This window comes from Pan troglodytes, chromosome 1 (assembly GCF_028858775.2).
Source record: "Pan troglodytes isolate AG18354 chromosome 1, NHGRI_mPanTro3-v2.0_pri, whole genome shotgun sequence".
In the NCBI taxonomy this organism is placed as follows: domain Eukaryota; kingdom Metazoa; phylum Chordata; class Mammalia; order Primates; family Hominidae; genus Pan; species Pan troglodytes.
Genome location: NC_072398.2, coordinates 197,502,486 through 197,508,795, shown reverse-complemented (window position 1 = coordinate 197,508,795; position 6,310 = coordinate 197,502,486).

The window sequence follows — 6,310 nt, the reverse complement described above, 5'->3', positions numbered from 1 at the left end:
GCAAGATATCCAAGAGAGCAACATTTCGATGTATTATTTTGCTTACAAGACTTCTGCTTTTTAGAAAACCCTGATTTCTTCCCACTTTCTATTAGGAGTAAGGAGAGCAAGTAGTAATGAGGGATGATGAGGAGTGAAAGCCCATTCTGACATCCATGTGTCATTTGCAGCAATCTTATGAAGCAGGCAGTAGTATATTTATTTTACAGATGAGGAAACTGAAGTTTAGAGAGGTGAAGTACCGTGCCCAGAATAATGACAGAGTGGTTCCTAGACCTGTGATCCCAAGTCTTGTGCTCAGAAACAGTGCTTGCTTCCTTTTTTTTTTTTTTTTTTTTAGATGGAGTTTCACTCTGTTGCCCAGGCTGGAGTGCAGTGACATGGTCTCTGCTCACTGCAGCCTCTGCCTCCTGGGTTCAAGCGATTCTCCTGCCTCAGCCTCCCGAGTAGCTGGGACTACAGGAGCCTGTCACCACACCTGGCTAATTTTTGTATTTTTAGTAGTGATGGGGTTTCACCATGTTGGCCAGGCTGGTCTCGAACTGCTGACCTCAGGTGATCTGCCCGCCTTGGCCTCCCAAAGTGCTGGGATTACAGGTGTGAGCCACCTCGCCCAGCCTGCTTGCTTCCTTAAAACAGAGAAGTGAGACCGGGACCCCATCTCACCATTAGTCTGCTTCTTCTTTTTCCTGACCCTTGGAACCTCAGCTATAAGTATCTCCTTGTCCCACTCTTCCATTCAACTCCCTAGCAGTTCTACTGTTGGTCCTTTGACCGTGGCACACTGGGGGCTGTGTATCTTTTCACTGTTGTGAGTATTGTGTATGTGTATTTTGGAGGGGGAGGATAGGGTCTGGAAAAGGGAAGGGGATAGAGTGGGATTCTGATTCTGCTTCTCTGTGGACTAGACTTGGTGCTGAGATGGACAGGCACTTGCTGTTGCCTGGTCTGCTCCTGTCCCTTCCTCTGACCGCAGGCTGGACCATCTCCAATAGTTTAGTGACTGAAGGCTCCCGGCTGTCTATTGTCTCCCGCTTCTTCCTGATTTGCCTCTTGGACTCCAGCCTGCCCTTCCTCACCACATGCCTCTCAGTGATCAACTTGGTGCGGGCCTTGGAAACTGTGCTGCAGAACGTGGAGGGTCTCTGTCAATCTGGTTCCACTTCTGCTCTGCCTCAGGATGCCTTCTCCCGCTTTCCTGGGCTCAAGGTCCTGGGGCTGAATCTGCATCTCACCCAGCTCCTGCCAGGAGCTCTCTGGGGGTTGGGGCAGCTGCATTATGTCTTTCATAGCTCCCACCGTGGGAGCATTAATCTTCCTACCGCTGATGCCTTTGGTGACCTGAGATCCCTCCAGGACCTTGCTTTCTTGGGTTCCTGCCTGGATGGGAGCTTGGGTGTCCGGTTGCCTCCCAGTCTGTGATGGCTGTCGATCAGGTGTAATTTCCTTCAGAATGTGGGGGTGCTGGCTGATATCTTCCCAGATCTGGTGCATGGCCCCTCCTCTGGGGATGCCTGGGCCTTGGACATGTTGGACCTGTCATTCAATAGTAGGCTGAAGCTGGCCAGTCCTGGAGCCTTCCAGATCCTCAAGCTGGGGACTCTGAATCTGGACCACACAAAGATGAAGGCAGATGCACTGGTGGGACTGGGGCTGCAGAGACTGGATGCCCTGTGACACTCACTGACATGGCTGAGCTGCCTGCCAGGATGGTTGCCCATTTTGAGCTTCAGGAGCTGAATTTGGGGATTAATCGGACAAGGCACATAGCCCTGGAAGGCCTGGCTTCCTGTCACAGCCTGAAGAGCTCGGGTCTTCAGAGCAATGGCCTGATTGAGTTACCACGAGGTTTCCTGGCTGCCATGGCCAGGCTTCAGAGACTGAACCTGGCCAACAACCAACTGAGGAGCACCATGTTGTGTATGAATGAGACAGGGTTTGTGTCAGGATTGTGGGCCCTGGATCTGTCCAAGAATAGGCTGTGTACCCTGTCCCCAGTCATCTTCTCCTGTTTGCCCCACCTGCGGGAGCTGCTACTTCAAGGGAACCAACTGGTTTGCTTGAAAGGCCAGGTATTCAGGGCCTACAGAGGCTACAGACCTTGAACTTGGGCAGTAATCCACTGGTAACCCTGGGTGAGGGCTGGCTGGCTCCTCTGCCTACACTGACCACCCAAAACCTGGTAGGTACTCACATGGTACTGAGCCCAACCTGGGGCTTCCGGGGCCCAGAAAGTCTGCACAGCTTGAGAATACAGTTTCCCTTTGGCCCTGCGGGAGTAGCATTTTCCCTGCTCACAAGACTGACTAGCTTGGAGCTCCACGCAGTTTCAGGCATGAAGCATTGGAGGTTGTCTCCTAATGTCTTTCCAGTCTTGCAGATCCTGACTTTAAAGGGCTGGGGACTGCAGCTAGAGACCCAGAATATCTCCAAGATCTTCCCTGCCCTTCATCAACTCTCCCTGCTTGGCAGTAGGTTGGAGCCCCTCTGTTCCCAGGACACCTCCAGCTTCTTCCTCTGGCAGCTCCCGAAGCTCAAGTCCTTGAAGGATGGGGAAACAGGCATAGCCCTAGGCCCTACTGCATCACGGGACTGCCCAGCCTACAGGAGCTGAAGCTGCAGGCACTGCAGTCTCAAGCACGCCCCTGCCCAGTGCGGCTTGAGGAGCTGGGGGGTGAGTTGCCCAGGCTTGATATGCTGCAGCTGTCCCAAACAGGGTTGGAGACACTGTCTGCTGCTGCTTTTGGGGGCCTCGGCAGTCTCCAGGTCTTAGTACTAGACAGGGAGAAAGACCTTATGCTGGATGACAGCCTCCAGGAGCACAGTCCTCGGATGCCCCAGTACATCTATATTCTGACTTCATCCTTGGCCTGCCAGTGTGCCAATGCCTGCGTGGGGCCCTGGCTTTAGCAGTCCCCCAGAACATACATGCACATAGTATCACAGCAGCTGTGCCATTCAGAAGCTGGGGGCCACTCAAAGAATCTCTTTTTCCCTTTTCTCTGGAGCCACTGCCCCAAGACTTTGGGGTTGGAGCTCTTTTTTGCGCAGCTCTGCCCTGCTGCTTCTGCTGGTCTCCTTGCCCTTCCTAAAGGAAGCCAGGAATTCCTGGATCCTCTAACTCAAGGCCTTGCTCAGGGTTTGGTTCCAGAGTCCGAGGAGTCAGAAGGGTAAAGGCAAGAGGTTCCTCTATGACGTGTTTGTGTCCCACTGCAGGCAAGACCAGGGCTGGATGGTGCAGGAGCTGCTGCCTGCTCTAGAGGACTGCCCTCCAGCTGGCCGGGGGCTGCCACTCTGCCTCCATGAGTGGGATTTTGAGCCAGGCAAGGATGTGGCTGACAATGCAGCAGAGAGCATGGTGGGCAGCTGGGTCACGCTCTGTGTGCTGAGTCACCAGGCCCTGCACACCCCCTGCTGATGCCTGGAGCTCCTCCTGGCCACCTCCTTTCTGCTGGCTGCCCCCCACCCCCCAAGGGCTACTGCTGGTCTTCCTGGAGCCCATCTTACGCCACTAGCTCCCTTGCTGCCACAGATTGGCCTGGTTGCTCCGCTGAAGAGACTATTGCATGTGGCCCAAGGAAGAGGAAAGAAAGAATGACTTCTGGGCTTGGTTAGGGAGCAGGCTGGAGCAGCCTGGGGTAGGGTAGAATGGGTGCGTGTGTGTTGGAAGGTGGGGGTAAGAAAAGCAAGCCAGCTTGGCAGGGAGATAGTGAGTATGTGTGGGCTATGAGACTGAACTCAGTTTTTAGTAGAAGATGGGGCTACTGTGTGTGCAAGGGAGAATCAAATGGGAACACAGGCTTTGGGAAGGCTCTGGAGGCTGAATAAGAAAATCTGGGAGATGGCAGGTGGCCATGTGGTATGTAATGTAATCTCAAGATCTCCAAACCCTCAATAAATGTACTAAATCCATGAATGCTTGGCTTGATTGAATTTTTTTTTTTTGAGATGCAGTTTTGCTCTTGTTGTCCGGGCTGGAGTGCAATGAGGCAGAAGGTGAAAGGGTTGGATTCACAGAAACTGTAGTCCAGAGGAAATAAGGTTGGAAATTCATGGAGAGAGAGGGCAAAGAGAGAGGCCTTTGGCCAGTCCTAAGCTGTGGAATGGGGTCCAGGTCAAGTTCAACCAGATCTTCAAGGGGCCAAGGGACCCCTTTTGCCATCTGGGTTATAGAGGGATTGGCAGCTAAGGATCAAAAAGCTGGGATGCTGCCCAGGAGACAGCAGACTGATTGCCTGTTCCCTCAATAAAAAACATGAAGGCCTGTTCCCATCTATCTCCAGTTAAGCCTCATAGCAACACTGGGAGGAGAAGCCTACCCCCTTGTCACTCTGAACTCTGACTATGCTAGACTACCTATGGGTCCCAGGACATCATCACACCTTTTGTCTCTGGGCCATTGCATATGCTGTTCTTGCATTGAAAAATACCTTTTCCCTGGGGAACTCTTAAGTATTATTTAAGAGGCAGTTCAGCCATCACTTTCTTCAGAAGCCTTTCCTGATCTCCCAGCCTAGATAACTGTTGCCTCTGGGCTCCCACAATTTCCTGCACCTCCCTTTCTCAAAGGACTGATCACAGGTCTGAAAGCAACAGAAATAGTGGTCTCCAAAGCTGAGTGCACAAGATTATCACACTATGGTTGCAAAGAAACTGTTATAACTTCTATTTCTATTTTTTAAAAATCTTACCTTATTCTGAAGCTAGACTGCCTGCTTTTTTAGCCACCTGCCGTTAGCATGTTATTTAACCTCTCTATACCATAGTTTCCTTTCCTGTAATATGGGATAGTATTAGACTCTCCCTCAAAGGGTTTTGGATGTATTAAATGAGTTAATACATATAAAGCACTGAGAGAAGGACCTAATAATGCATTGCAAATGTTCAAGGAAAGTTAGCTATTACAGGCACATCATTTATAACTAAATAAATACACATATGTTGGGAGTGTGTGCTCAACTCAAAAACTCAAAAAGGCTTCACTCATGGGAGCGCTCTATTGGGAAAGTTTAGAGATCAGGCCCTGGGGTCAGAGACCAGGTTTGCTTCATCTCTGCATCCTTAGAGCCTAGTGTCTGCCCAAATCAGAGAGAGTCCTGGTAGACAAATGCAGACAGAACGCTTGCAAACCAAATCCTGATGGGTGCTGAACCAGAGAGAACCTGGAACAGGTTCAGGCTCTGTTGCTTATTTCTACATGGCACTAAAGGGCAGTTGGCCTCTTGAGGACTTCGTTAGTTTTTTCTCTTCTGTAGAATGCCAGGCTTTAATTAGACAAAGGCTGAGGGAAACCATAGAATAATTCGAGGCTGTATTGAGGGCGAGGCGCGCCCTCTTGTGTCCTAATGATGTCCTCTCCTCTCTCTGCACACTCGCCTCCCTTCTTCCTCTTAGGGCAGATGATGCTGAAGTGGACACGTCCTTACCTGACCCTGCAAAGCTGCCTCTCCAGCTTCAGATCCTGACACGCTCTCAAATGTTTCCGGCTCCCTTGGCATCCCACACTGTTGCACTGTCCCTCCCCATCTCAAACCCTCCTACTTCCACATATGGTCTCTTCCTCATGCAGTGTAGGACCTTTGGAGTCACATGCCTAGGGGGTGACAAATCCCAGCCCTGGTTCTTATTGGCTCTGTGATCTTGAGCAGGTCACTTCGTTTCTCTAAGTCTCATTCCCTCTTTGTAAAGTGGAGCAAACAATACCAATCTCATAGGGCTACTGTGAGACTTCAACACCAAGGAGTATTTACGGGTTGTTATTATGTTTACTGAGTAAAATCACATGAGTTATTACTACAAATAAGTTGGAACACGTTTCACAGAGAAGGAATTTAAACTGGGTCGTTAAAGCTAAGAATTCTCCTATTTTAACACTAGCCAACATGCATTGAGCTCTTACCACATGCTAGGTATTGTCAATTTTCCCTAAGCCACATAACCATTGGTAATAATAATAATAGCTAATGATTATGTATTTTATTGTATTTTCTATTTTTTAAAATAGAGACGAGGTCTCACTTCGCTGCCCAGGCTGGTCTCAAACTCCTGGACTAAAGTGATCCTTCCGTCTCAGCCTCCCAGAGGGCTGGGATTACGGGCATGAGCCTCCGTGCCTGGACTAGCTAATGATTATTAAACACTTCCTGTGTGTCAGACATGTGTCACGCTCTTTACATACCTTCTCCCATTTATTCCTCTCAACAACCGTCTCAGGAAGAGGCAAGTATTATCGTTCCCATTTTACAGTTGGGAAAATGCAGGTATAAAGAAGCTAAGTAATTTGCCCAAGGTTTCACAACGCGGGTGGTAT